The sequence below is a fragment of the Centruroides vittatus genome, unplaced genomic scaffold (genome assembly GCF_030686945.1).
Source record: "Centruroides vittatus isolate TY-2023 unplaced genomic scaffold, ASM3068694v2 contig_659, whole genome shotgun sequence".
NCBI classification, from domain to species: Eukaryota; Metazoa; Arthropoda; class Arachnida; order Scorpiones; family Buthidae; genus Centruroides; species Centruroides vittatus.
Window position 1 is genome coordinate 16,598 of NW_027122411.1, and position 16,004 is coordinate 32,601.

Below are 16,004 nucleotides of genomic sequence, written 5' to 3' on the forward strand. Positions count from 1 at the left end.
AGTTCAATAAACAAAATTAGAGAAGAATTCGAAACTATATTTAATAAACTTGAGAATACGTTTGTAAATGGATGGTCTGCTAACTCAAACCTTTCGATCAGTCTTATAATACCGAAACGTTTTACCATTCCACAAAAGTTAATATCTTTTACCGTTTTTCATTTAAACAATATAAACATTTGGCTGGAAAAGCTGCGAGGGATAAAGGAATGTTCAGAATTAGACGATACAATATTTATTTCGACAATAAAGCGACAAAAAGATATTGATTTGGTAACAAAAAAAGATTATTCCTTACCTCGTATAGACGACGCCTTAGTAACATTGGAAGCAAACAAACTCTATTCGGTAATAGATTTAACTCATCGTAGACTGCATATCTTATTAAAACACTACACTCATGACACCTTATAAATTTGCAGCCGTGTTTATTCGGTACAAACGAACGTTTTCGGTCTTGTTTAACGACCTTCTTCAGGAAATATCCAAAAAAAATTCGAACACAACGAAAATCTGCAAAAACGAACAAACTTCGGAACGTTTTTTAAAATATTCTAAAGAGAATTGCGTGCGCCATCTCTACATCGATGCGTATTAAATAACACATTACATGAGAATAAAATAAAAATAAATAACAGACAATAAAAGGTAATATGCGCCTTGGAGACATTAAAAATAAAATACAAACATAAACTATGGTGCAAGCCGAACGGCGCACAGAACATAGGGAAGGAGAGGAGCTGTGCAGAGACAAAAAACTACGGTTTCTGTCCTTGTGTAGGCTTCCGCATATCCGCTTTTCTGAGGTTTACATGTCACATAGTTTATGTTTGTATTTTATTTTTAATGTCTCCAAGGCGCATATTACTTTTTATTGTCTGTTATTTATTTTTATTTTATTCTCATGTAATGTGTTATTTAATACGCATCGATGTAGAGATGGCGCACGCAATTCTCTTTAGAATATTTTTAAAAAACGTTCCGAAGTTTGTTCGTTTTTGCAGATTTTCGTTGTGTTCGAATTTTTTTTGGATATTTCCTGAAGAAGGTCGTTAAACACGACCGATAACGTTCGTTTGTACCGAATAAACACGGCTGCAAATTTATAGGGTGTCATGAGTGTAGTGTTGTAATAGATTTAGCACCTAGATTTCGGTAGATACTCATGGCTGAAAATGATATATGAAAATCCGCATATATAATCCCAGATGGCATATATAAATTTTTTAAAATTCAAGATATTTAAATGGTTCACCTGCAACAGGTCAGAGGATAGTTGACAAGATTTTAAACGATCTAAAGTAGGAGGCACTTTCATTTACGATGATACTATAGCATTTTCCAAAGACCTCCTATCTAGACCTGCTATCCTAAATTTCTAAACGAATTGTTCAGACGATCTGGAAATGCTCAAGTAAAACTTAAATATGAAAAATGTATATTTGCTGCTAACCATAATAAATTTCTTGAATACATCATTGAAAATGTACGTTGTAAAACCGACCCCGAGAAAGTAAAAGCAATTACTGAGATGAAAGTACACACTACCTTAAAGTGATTTCGATTCTTCAAAATGTTTAGACATTTTAAACCAAGGGTGGCCATACCTATCGACCACGGTAGACCATCGACCGCCTGTCTGATGCGTCGAAACCAGAATCAATTTGTTCGGTTCCATAAGATACAGTACAATCTTTCCGGTGGTCAATTTACAAAACTGTATTCATTTGGTTTACCTTTCATATTAATTACTTCATTATAGCTTTGTCCATCCCCCATAAGAAATTGCTGAAATGATAACTCGTAAGCACTATCGCGCGCGAAGTGCGCCCGCGCAAAATTAGACTAGTGCTGCCGTTTCTAGGGTAATTACCCTATTTTAGGGTAATTTCAACCTCTCAAAGTAATGTTTAGGGTAGTCTTATATTTAGGTAAATCTAGGGTAATACTGTTTTGTGATCTGATACTATTATCCATCTCACCATAAGTTTTACTGGAAAAAAGTTTTAGCCTAAAACCGTTATGTTTTTCCTATATTTGGAGGTTTTTAAGATAGGACAACAGAAGCTAAAGAAATAAAGCAGATTGATGCTTGGTTGACGGGTGTACACTGTACCTAGCACCAATATTTCGACTGTCAATACAATAATAATTTATTCTAACGCAGAAAGTTTTTTATTATTTGTGTTCGTTTTTATATTGACATCTATTGGTCAGCCGCTTTAAGTCAGTGCGATGCTTGCAGGAATCCGATCGCCTGCTAGTGTGGAGGTTTGCCGCAGCTAACAAATGCGTACACATGACGTCATTCGAAGCGTTTAACATTGCCAAATTGTATCGAAAGCGTGTGGTACCCAGTCAGCATACATGTATTGTGTACAGGGACAGATCTACATAGAGATTAATAGGGCTTAAGCCCTGGGCTTCAGTGTCAAAAACCCAAAAATTTTAATTATTATCATAAATTTATAATATTTTTCATTATAATCTATTTTATATATTTTATGTGTAGATATAATGGGCTTTATAAGAGTCCATACGTTTTTATTCACACCAAATAACGTTTCTGCCTATTGTTTATTGCTTGAGGTAGGCTTATTATTCTTATTACAACTTTCAGCATTCTAAAAAATTTTGATCAGAATTTGCCTCAGTTAATAAGAAATTTAAAACAATGAATAAAGAATTATTCTTATTATTATTTCACGATAATAGTACAGAAATCTGGGTCACAGAATCGCTTGTCTTATTTTTTTTTCATCGGAGTATAAGCTCGAACATGGAGAGTTTTCTCAATTTAGGGTAATCTAGAATAAAACGAAGGTGCGTCACAGTAGTTCTACCAGAAGAAGGAGGCAGCACTTCATTACAGATAACCGCGATCATTCAGACGGTTGACAGTTGTCAGATGTGTTCTTTGTTTGTCAAGTTCCTTTAGTTTCAACACAACAAAAGTTATACTTAACGATCAACTAAAAGTAGTAGACGTTTATCATTTCATGTAAGTTTCAGCTGTAATTAAGCTGAAACTTACTCTTGTCATACTCTGGTAGCTAGTTACGAAATTTCTCTGCTGATAGCTAAACCTACTCCAGGCCGGCATCTACAGAACATTTTTGAGTTGAATTTGTCATGCGGCGCATTTTTTCCATTTTTTGAATAATTTTTTAAATCGCGATATTTTGCTTTAAAATCGCGTTATGCTAAATCTGTTATTTGTGTTTGATTAAAAACATATTACAGTTTACGAGTGTTCAATTTATAGTTTAATACAAGTTAAAAATAATATTATAATTTGAAGTTTACGAACAAAAGAAAAAATATTAATTTAGAATGCTCGCTGAAATTTGTGCATCTGTTTGGTAGACACGTCTGTCTTCTTGTAAACAAAACAAACCGCTACTCTCTACCTAGAGCGGGAAAAAAGTTATTGCCATTATTTTCACTATGTCTCAAATTACTTAGCCGAGAGAGGAGTCGATTGTTATCGTAAAGCGAGATGTCAAATTTTATCATTATATGTTTCTGCTTGAAGTAATGAATATTCGACACCTTTTTATATATATTTTTTCAATCCTTTATACCAGGAGTGGGAAAGCAAAAGTTCAGTGTGAGCCGAAATTTAGGTTTTCCAAAATGCATAGGAGTCGCATTTCTCTATTGTCGTAGCGGTTAGTATAATAAGGAGAGCAATTTTATTATATAATATTAAAAAATATCAAGTTTTATTAATAAACATATTTTCACAAAATTACAAAAGTAAAATTGTAAAAATAGTAATAAAAATACAGAAATTAACTCTTTCAGCAAAAGCCACATGTAACTCAAAAAGAGCTGCATTTGCCCATGTCTGCTTTATACAACAATACACTAAAATAAGCGATTAGTTAATTTTTTGGAATTACGCAATATCCGGAAGTAATAAGTTTCCCAGTAAATTTTTCAGCTAGAAGCTTTTGATAAGAAATCTTCTTGTTTGAATAAAGTCAGATAACATGAAAACGAATTATGGTTCTAAATGAAGAATATAGCTATTTTTTAACGTTTGTTTACATTCTGACCTTAATCACGTAGATTGGTTCTTCGCGAAAAAATTCCGATCCCGATAGTTTAAAGCCAATTAACAGCACGAACATTTTCCATAGACTTACTGTAGAGAGGTGGGGTTTCCCGAGTTAAACAAAGTCAATCGATTAACAGAAGAGCGAACGAAAGCTAAGATCGCTGGAAAACTCGAATATAACGCAAATTAATCGAATTTTTTGATAAATTACTCCTAAAGGCGAATCTCGCATCACCAATTAACGCAAATCACGTAACATTCTCGTAAGGGCAAATACTAGCCGCTAAAAGGTAAATCAGGAGAAAGTCATACTGTAATGTGATTAAGCTAGCTATATTAGTTTTTCTCAAAAAAGTTCTGGAAAACTATGAGAAAGTTGTGAAAAATTGCCAGTAAGGAACAGCCCTGTTAGAAAGAAAATAAATGGGATAGCTAAGGTTGTACAAACGCAATTAATTGAAAAGTTGAGTGCGAGAAAATTTTAAATACAGATGGATGAATCAACGTTAAGAGACAGTCAGACTGTACTGATGACCATGACTTATGTAAGTTATTTTGATGATGCTAAATTCAATGAAGAGATGTTGTTCTGGGAATCCATTACTACTGCCATTGATATATACAAATAACTAAAAATACATTTAGATAAAACTCAAATACCAATGAAAAATATATCATCGTGTGCTGCACATGGTGCACCTGCTATGAAGGGCAAGAAATGCATCTGTTTAAAATTAAAAAAAAAATAGTTTTCCCACCATGAATAACTCAACCGATGTTGGATAACTGATGTGACCATGCAGTATTAAAAAAACACCGTTAGAACTGCAGAATGATAAATCTTTTAAAATACATAAAAAAAATAAAATGGCGTGGCTGTGTCGAGACAGAAACAAAATACTCAACTATGACAAGTTTAGCAAGAGAATTTCTGTTGCCATTCCGATCGTCGTAATTAGTCAAATGCGGGATTAGCACTGTAAATGACCTGTTATTAAAAAAAGAAATTGTTTGGATATCCCATACCGTGAAAATTTAAGACTAAAATTGAGCAAATTATTACCTCACATAAAATCTCTATGCAATACACATGAAGCACAAGAATCGTACTAATTTGCATGTTATTTTCTTCAGAGTTGTACATGTAACATCACATACTAATTTACTTACGTAATAATAAATTTAAAATAGTATTGATTATGTGCATTTTTTATTTTGAAGCTGCTTTCAAATTTTTTCAGAATATGTTAACTACAAAAATTATGCACTTTAGTTTTATATATAAATTCTGAAACCTTATTTGCTACTTTTTCACATCACTTCATATCATTATTATTGTCATTATTATTATTTAGCAATTTTTGATGATTTTTTTTATTGTACCTGAACTGTCTTTTCTTTTTATTTTTACTTTTCAAAGACGCCATGTTTTTCGTCACAGACAGGGCATTAGAATTTTAAAGATGCTTTGGTGGGCCATGGTCAAAAAAATTTAAGAAACACTGTTTCAGACGATTTATAGAGGGCTTTTCGACTATTGTCACACCATAAGACTGTTTACTTAAAACTAATCAAAACTTCATCTGAAGAGATACCGAACAGCAATGTTTTGTACGATTCTATGTAACTCACCAGTTTTAACTTATTTTGACCAAGAAAGAATGTGTTATATACACACAGATACGAGTGATGTAGAGATAGGGCCAGTCTATTTCAACAAGATGATTATGATAGAAAAGAGCATCCGTATGCTACATCAGCTGAACGCTCAATGAAAGCGAGTGAAATTATCCGATGACACAGAAAAAATATATAGGCAAGAAATGGGTTATTGAAAATCTACGTTTTTACATCTATGGCATAAACTTTATAGCTGTAATTGAACACCACAGTTTTGATTGCTTGATGCGCTTAAAAGACGCGAATAGTCTTCTCTGTCAATGTTAGTGTTACGACTTTGATATAATGTACAAACAATTTTCCAATTTAACTTAACTTAATTAATTACAAACACTCGGCTGTTATATTAAATAAAACTTATGAAATTATACGCATTTCTTTAAAAATATTGATACTTACACGAGAAAATTTAATTTCTTTTTTTTCCAACAGAAAGCATCCAAATAAAAATCCAGTAAAAAATGAGCTGAGGTGTGCATAATAAGGTTTCGAGTAATTATAATTATAATAATTTAAAAATTTTCTGAAAATAATGAAAAGAAAACAATATAAAAAAATTAATGTAGTAGCATTACAAACAGAATTAAAAGAAATTTGCCAATTGCTTATTTTAAAAAACAAAAAATACAAAAAAATTAATAAATTCAAAGAACACATTAAAATACAACCTATTTTGCATATTGTGAACAAGTGGTCTATTTCAGAGCCAATTAACAAAACTAAAGAATTAAAACCGTACTCTAATCTTATGCTAGATTTCCTCTTTACGGGTCGAAAAAAACAAGAATTTTCGGAAATTGATCGTTTAAATGAGTGTACTGTAATATGTGTATCTAGGCTAAATCTATTCCAGTGGGCTGCCCCACTGTAAACCTTGAAAACCCATGATTGGCCTGTTAAAGAAGACATCGTCACATTCACAGGGAGAAAAATGTTATTAAAAATCAGTTTACCTCATTATGTAGGCGATTTTTTATCTTATAATAAAGAGAAAAATTTCTCCATTTTGCACATTATGTGATAATTTACATTATTCCGTTACATCATGCTATCAGACGTTCGAACGCTGAACAATACATTACTAATATTATAAACAAAAGTAATAACAACTTCAAAAGATTTCATTATGGTAAACTATGTACCCCTATTCAGCGCTATTTACAGAGATGTCCAAATATCATATAACTAGTATCAGGAGATTTCAGTCCACGCAGAAAATATTTTTGTATAAAATTTTGTATTAGATTTTGTCACTGCCGACTTTGAAGCAGCGAGTAAAATCTATTTTATTTCTAAACTACAATTACACAAGATGGAAATCTTAACGACTCACCAGATAATTTTCAGCTTGAACCCCATTCTCATAATTTAAAATCTGAAGACAATGAGCAATGTGTTATTGTTGAGACAGCAATTCGATATTCATGATGCTTTTTAAATACAATGATATAATCTCTTTGTAGAGGTACAAGTGCGAAGTTATCACTATTTTACAAACAGAACTCCTAATGGCCTACAACAAATGTCCCATGAAGTAAGATTCAGCTCTTCTTTCTTTGTTTATAACTATTTCATTGCCATAGTGATAAACTTTATCATAATTTTAAGTATTTTTATTTCGTTTGTTTACCATACCAGATTCGGTTGCATCCGGATTGATAAGTATTTCCCTGTAGAAGGTTGAATAGGAGTACGCTACTCCGATAAACATCTTTCCGTTCGTCCGACATCCATACATCATTCTTTAATCTTGTCGATATAACAATTAATATGTTAATAAATTCGTAGATATTTAAAACGTATTAGAATGAAATGTATCGATTTTTGTCAGTATTAGTAATAGTGTCTTAATGAAAAATGTTTATATCGTTTATATCTATGTAATAATGATATTTTAATATTTTCTGTTTTTGTTAAAATAAAGGAATATCTGAGTTTTGACTTTATAGTGTAGTGTCCAGTAAATAAATTTATACAAATTAAAAGTACATACCTAAGATTAGTAGAATATCCAAACATCATGTGATTTTTGTATACATTTGTATTAATAATGTGTGATACAACTCCTGCCATAATTAACATCACTGTGATGATTTTTCCGAACTTCGGCCATCTAAAAATAAAAAATATATACAGTGAACACTGCTTAGGCGACCACCTGCATTCGATAGGCACCTGTCAAAACGAGCAAAAACTTCTGGCACAAAATAATTTTTACATAGAGTCGTTGTATAAGTAACCCGTATTAAACGACCACTCGTGTAACGCGACTGCGAGCATCGATTTTTCGTCCGAAACAACTTACAACAACTGTAATAAGCGGCCATTTCCGCAAATATATCTGGTCTAAACTCTTGTTCGAACACACTTCGAGCCCTTATTTCACCCTTGAAATTAGGTGCAAGTGTTAATAAATTAGTCTAGCAACAAAGGAAATTCATTTCAGTTTGTTCGAAATTGTTTGAAAAACGAAAGAAGTGCAAAGTGCTGTGCTTAGAAAATCGTGTTCAAGTTATCAGAGAAAGTAAAAATGGTTTATTACAACAACAATTAGTGGTGAAGTTTAACTGTGGGAAAACGAAATTTATTTTACCGTAGATCTGCAGTATTTTTTTAGGGGTATAAAATATTGTATAGGTCACAATTAATCTGCTGATCTTATCGTTTGATAAAAATTTATTAATTTTTTTAAGCTCATATACAGTACATGTGCGATAAATAGTTTGTGTATCAATCTACCTTATTTGCATATTTTTAGAAAAATAATATCCAAATAATTTTGCACTCGAAATATTTACAAAACAGTAAAGGCATTAATGCAAAAACAAGTTTCACAGGCATTCTTCCTTTTTTCATTTTGCGATTGTCAACCGAAAATCGCAAAATGTAATGGAATCGTTTTATGAGAAAATATAATAAAATCATTTTATTATTAATTATTAATTTTTCTTATTGTTTTGAAGAAAATATTAAATATTTAAAAACTACAGTATTTTTAAAGTTAAAATAAGAAGTTAAACAAACGAAAACCAAAACCAAAGTGATGGAGAGATACGACGCACTTGTATATCGATGACGAAATACACGTAACTGTGGAACGAACGAAAAGAACCAAGTTGAATTAATTAAGTCGGAAAAAGAAAGTGTGCATAACCGCATATGTTCCGATTACTTGTATATAACTTAATAAACGAATATTTCTTATTGTTAAAATTGTGTTTGGTAGAATTCCTTAATTCATGCCGTCTCTCGTGTCACCTTCATCCCGGATCCAAGTGCCTACAAACGCGACCACTGGCACAAAAACGAATCTAGTGGCCATCAATGTTTCTGTGTCTGTCCTTAAAGACACAGAAACATTAGAAACAAAGACACAGTGGTTGTCAGTCTTAACGAAATTTGTCATGGCAAACACAACGTCGACATTTCAGTTCCGTGGTGCCGAAGCATAGGAGGCGCTTCGCGCATTGTCACACAAACAGGTATTCGGCCTGTCCGATCTTTTTAAAATCAAATGTTTGGATTATTGTGTAAAATGCATTTATTTAGCTAAAATGCCAAAAAGCAACTTTATACGATTTCGAGAACGTTAGATCAGCCATTGATAATTGTTAATCATAAAAATTAAATTTTCGTGGTCTCAATTTGAAAGAATAGACATGGATAAACAGTTTCTTCGCCTTATAATTGACGTATATTTCAAAATTACTACAATAGTAATGACACTAGCTAAAACGGCTGATTGCTTTTGCATTAACATTAAAGTTTTACAAGATTAGTGTAAAGGTCGCTTTTAGCGTCCTAAGTCGAAAAGCCACGCGACCGAGATAATTAGCCCCACCTGGGGTTTGGAGCTATAAACGGCCGGGAACAACAAAGGGAGTAGCGTCTCCGTTTATGGTACATGTCAATGTGTTTGCCACGTGTTTGTCGACTTGTAAAACGTAAACAAGGGACGGACGCGTTGGTAAGCTACGTCGTTCGGAGGAGGGCGGACGTCTTTGGAAGCTCCCAGGGGAAAAGAAGGACCCTATTGGTCGCAAGTGGTCGCCGTAGAATCCCTTAAATTGGAAGGGTGGCGAGAGAAACGAGGAGAAGGGCAAGAGACTGATAATACGGTAGTCTCAGGCACTTGGACAGCCCGCTGAGCGTAGAGAGAGTGTGCTCCTCTGACAACGATCTCAGGGAGGGGTAAGTGCGGAGACTGGACAGGCCGTATAGTTGAGCCAACTCCGAAAGGCGACCTGAATTCCCCGGAAACTAATAGTCCCCAATAGACAAGCCGACGTGAGATACCACATCTTTGTCGCATAGCGTACGTAATGTTGTCAAACATTGTATATCCTGTAAATATTTGTTGTGTAAATAAACTGTAAATAGTCACCAGACTGAGTGTGGAGGTGTAGCTTTCCTCGAACCATCTTACGGACATTCTCAAGTCATAAAACCCAACTCGAGACGGATCATCGTAAAGATCGTAACGGATTACGTAAGGATCTTCACTATAAGATTTACAGCTTAGTTTTTAAAATTATATGACAATGATTTAATAATGGTATTTGTCTATCTTTTCAAGTTGAGATTAATGTATTAGTGCATGACGATACTATATACACTAACTCCGTGTTTAAAACTTAATTTGTTTTTAAAAGCTGCTCAAAAACCAATTTGTTTTAAATCCGAAACAAATATTCTCAAAAGAGACATTATAACTTGAATTAATCCATTCCTGTCTTCGAAAACTAAACTTATTTTACATTCGTGCAAAAAATGCCTATAAAGGAAATATAATAGTATAAACAATATTATAAATTTTCTCTGAGCATTTTTATATATAACTATAAATGGGCAGCGTTTATGGTCGGCGCTTTTCGGCGGTTATTAATTAACACTTTAATATTTTTCAGGTAAGATTATTGGATTTATTCGTGATGTCGAAAAGGAAGACTTATTCTTCGGTTAGTCAAATGGATAGTAGATCTAAGATGTTCCATCCTGACTCCTTGGAAGAAACGAGGATTTTGGAGCTTCTTCAGTGAGAATTGGACATCAACGACGGGATATCGTTATTAATTCAATTAAATTTAAAACAGAACTCAAAATTGGAAGGAATGATTAACAAAATTGATAGAATTTATTCCTGGGTGGAAAATTTGGATGAAGCCATTGTGAATTTAAAATCGAGAATCGAAGTCCTAGAGAAAAAACTTATTCATGATGCCGGCAAGTTTGTATCGTCGATGCAATAGACTTAGAGAAAAAAATTGGCTGAATTTACATTAAGTCAGGAGCGGTTTGAGTGTTTTTTAAGATGTAATAATTTGATAATTTCTGGATTACCTGAATCGGAAAATGAGAAGTTACCGGTTAAGGAAGTAGTTGGAGTTTTTTCGTGATAAACTAAATGTCGATCAGGTCAGTTTGGACCGGTGTTACAGATTAGGGCAGCAACAGATGAATAGAATTAGATTGATTTATTGTAGTTTTTGGACTATGGTGATAAATGTAAAATTAGAAGAATGGCATTCAAATTAAAGGGTTCTAGGATATTTCTAATGGATGACCTTCCTCCGTTAACCAGGGAAATAAGGAAAATAACTAATAATTTCGCTAAAGAAAAAGAGAGGATGGGAGCTGTAATTACTTATTTAAATAATCGAAATGCGGTTAAAGTTGACGATAAAATTTATAAATATAACATTATTTTCAAGACAATGGAAGAACTAACTTCAACTTGACTGGGAACAGGTATGAATGTACTTTCGTGGAATTGCGAAGGGGTTGTCAATAAACCTAACTTTTTTGGAATTATTTGTGTACTTTTGACATTGTTTTTTTAATGGAGACGTGGTGGGATGGTAGGACTATTTTGTCTAATGTTGACAGTTTGGACAAGTTTATGGTTATTCAGGAAGCAGGGTATCGTGAGACTGATAGAGGGCGTTTCATTGGCGGTTGGATGCTATTGATAGCAAATTCGTTGAAAGTGAATATACTTGAAAAACATAGGCATTGGGTTGTTGTGCAAGTGACAATAGCGCATCTAGTGACGTCCTTTTGTTTTGTGTATATAAGACTGGCTATATGGAATACTATTTGGATAGAGGTGGTTAGGTTGGCTGGTTGTTATGATTTGGATTGTTCGATTGGGGATTTTAACGCTCGTACAGGTCTGGAGCAACAGGAATGGATTTTTCATAGTAATGAAGAGTTTGATTGGACTTGGTCGTCAAGAGTATCGCGGGATACTCTGATAAATAATCATGGTACATTAGTGTTGGAATTTTGTGAAACCGCAGGATATTTAATTTTGAATGGTAGAGGTACAGCGGACTCTAAAGATTATTATACTTATGTAGGAGATATAGGTTGCTCTGTTATTGATCTAGCTTTGGTCAAGTTGACTCGATTGGTTGATGTATGTAATTTTTTTTTTTGTAATGGATAAAGTTTATAGTAATTATTTTCCAATTGGAGTGACTTTGGATTGTAAAGTCAAAAAGAAAACTAAAGAACGGTGGGAATAGGTCTAGAGATAGTAAAGAGAGAATCTTTTAGAGGGAAAAAAGTAAAGAGGTGATGAGTCATAAATACTGTGATTTATTGTCTGCAATCCGGAGTCAGTCGGTATTAACGTTTAAGATTTTGGACGATTTAATTAAATCATCATTTTCTGATTAGTATCAAAGGTCGGTTGGAATGTGTATTTCGTGGTTTGATGTAGATTGTAGATTGAGTATTGCGAGCAGAAACCAGGCTTTGAAAAGAATGAGGCGAGCCAAGATTGGAAATAGTATTGCTGTGGGAAATTTCATTAAGGAAAGGAATATCACTCGCAATATATGTACAGCTAAGAAAAAGCTTTTTTTGAAAAGGATGAATAGTAATTTGGCGTCCGGTGATAGTAAACAGTTCTAGCGATCTATTAATTTCTTTATTGTAGGAAACGTAGTGAACTTCTGGCTATTGATTGGGTATCGTATTTTGCTCGGAAATTTGGTTCTAGGCAGTATTTACCAGATATCGCTGTATATAATTGGCGTGTGATTTGGCAGGACGAGTTGTTGGATACCGAGATAACGGAACAGGAGGTCAAAAAGGTTTTAGTTTCCACGAAAAATGGGACTGCTCCAGGTATAGATGGTATTCCGGTGGAGCTGTATAAGAATCATCCAGAGTTGGTTGGATATTTGGCAGGTTTGTTCAATAATGTCTATCAATCAGGAACAATTCCATTGGATTGGCGTATATGTAAGATCATTCCTATACTTAAGATGGGACGTAGAGATTTGCCGGAAAATTATAGACCAATTTCACTATTACCGACTATTTCTAAAGTGTTTTGTAAAATCTTAGGTAAGCGATTGGTAATGTGGTTGAATAAGCTTGAAGTTCTTTCGGACTTCCAGGTTGGTTTCCGGTCGGGTTTTTCAACATTGAACGATATTTTTGTTTTATATGCTTTAACTCAGAAGTTTTCAAGGAAGAAACGAGGCAAACTTTACGTCTTTTTTGTGGATTTGACTGCTGCATTTGATTCCTTGGATAGAGATATTTTGTGGAGACAGCTATTGAAGATTGGGTTGAGTTATAAATTTGTAAATTTTTTGATGCAGTTTTATACTAATATAGAGGCATGTGTGTCCGGTAAAAATGGTATTTCTGATCTTTTTTATACGTTTAAGGGTGTGAAACAGGGTTGTGTTTTGAGCCCATTATTGTTTAATCTATATTTATTTCCACTGGTAAGTAAATTGAATGCTTTTGAATTAGGGGGTATTGATCTTTTGGGAACTAAAGTGAAAATTTTGACGTATGCTGATGATTTGGTGGTCATGGCAGACTCGCCCTTAGGCCAACAGAAATTGATAGATTTTTTGGAAATGGCATTACAGGAGTTAAATCTTTCTGTGAATATTAATAAATCTAAAATTATGGTTTTTCGAAACGGAGGAAAACATTCTAAAAGGGAAAATTGGTTTTTACAAGAGGGTAAAATAGAAGTAGTTGATGAGTATAAATATTTGGGTGTATTCTTCCAGTCTAACGGTCGTTTTTCTAAACATTTAAAGTATATTCATAATAAAGTGAATACAGGAATAGATAAGATTATTAAGCTATGTGTTTCTGGTAGATTGGTACGGTGGAAAGATAAGTTAAAATTGTTTGAGGCTTTTATACAGTCAGTAGTGTTATATGGGTCCGAGGTGTGGGGTTTTGACTGGAAAGACAGAGATGATGATCTACAAATTAATTTTATTAAGCGTCTATATTCATTAAAAAGATGGATTCCATCGTATATTATATATTTGGAGTTTCAAAGGGTTCCCCTTTATTTTAATATAATAAAAAGTAATTTAAGATGGGTATATAAACAGGCTGCTAGTAAGCTTACTGAGTCGGCTAAATTATTATTAATTTCGTTAAGAATAGCGTGGGGAGATCGTATTATGTCTTTGATGCAGAAGTTCGGTTATCGAATGGATCCGACAATGGTCAATGAAACTATTGCCTCTGATATTTTAATGCGGCTTGCGATCAATTATGTAAACGAATTCAAAGATAGAGCGGCCAACTATAAATATAATAAGTGGTATCGGGATGTTTTTAATGATTGGGGGTCGCTGACTTATTTAAGTATGGAAAGACCATTTTCTATGATACAAGCAGTGCTACATGTTCGTTGTAATACATTTAGACGAATGAGTTCTCCGTGTATCGAGTATTGTGAGTTCTGTGATTCTTGCGTCAATTTTGATGCTTACCATGTGGTAGCTAAATGTAAAGTTTTAACTGCAGATAGAGAAAAGAGCTTTGGAGAAGATTACTTGTCAATTCAATCATATAGGCAACTGTTGCAAGACCATAACAAATATTACTGTATTTATAGGTTTATTACTAAGATAAACGATCAACAGGATAGATTTGATTAGAATAAGCTATTTTTTATTCTTTCCTTTTTCAGAAGTTTGTCCAACAGGTGGTGTGATTACAGTAATTAAGAGGACATCTGGGTGTTGGCTAGTTGGCAGCGTTTATGGTCGGCGCTTTTGAGCGGTTATTAATTAACACTTTAATATTTTTCAGGTATTTGTTTAAATTACTTTGTTTTATTATTACTTTTAGTTTTATATGCGTCGACCAATCGCTGCCACTTTCTTGTTTTGTGTGTTTATTTGTTATTTGTCATTTTGTTTTTTGTACCTCTTTTTGTTTATAGATTGATTGTCACGTGTGTCTGGCAGAAGATACTGTAATTGTATTCTTATACTATTATGTATGATTGTAATATTTTTTTTTGTTTGTTCACTTATTGCCCGTACACACAGGGCTTTCCTTGTACTATCAAAATAAAAATAAATAAAAATATAACTAAAAATAATTTCTATAGATTTAAATGTATATTTAGAGAGAAAAAATTCAATGATATAATATATATTATAACTAAATCAATCAAGACAAACAAATACTTTATCCACACTTTTCGAAATATATACAAAAACTAACATTATATAAAAACTGTTTAGTCTTAATTGAATAAAAGACCCAACAAGCGGCCAAGAGGTTCCGTTTTTTGAAGAATAAGAGTTTGGTCATGGGTTCGGATGGGCTGGCCACGTGGAGTTGTTTGAGTTTTTGCTACGTCTGAAGCATCCGAATAGAAACCAGTTACCCTTAGAAAGACCTCCCAGAAGGCGATTTCCCTAGGCAGATTCTGCTATTCAACTTCTTCGTAGTAGAAAACCGCACCTTATTGCCACTCGCATTTGTTACTTATTCTACAATTCTACCAATGAATATAGCATCACTTGGACAAGAGGATATCAGGGATTAATAGGAAACGAACGTGCGGATCAATTAGCTAAGGAAGCCGCCAGGGATATGACTACTTGCACTATATATAATAAGATCTGCCGGAGAAGTGTCAGAAAATTATTATACGATGATATACTCCATCGTTGGCAAAATAACTGGACTCAAAAACATAACAACATTACTTTCAAATTCGTACCAGATGTTAAAAATTTCCATGATACATACAAATGGGTTAAACCAAGTTCTCCTCTCACCCAATTTCTTACTGGACACGGTAAATTTTCCAATTATCTTCAGCGTTTTACGAACAAAAGAAATGCCTTATGTGCTATCTGTAATCTTCAAGATAACATTGACCATTATATATTTGAATGCATTTCTCTCGAAACAGAACGTCTCAATCTAAAAATCACTGTAAACAGCTACAATATTGATTGGCCATGTG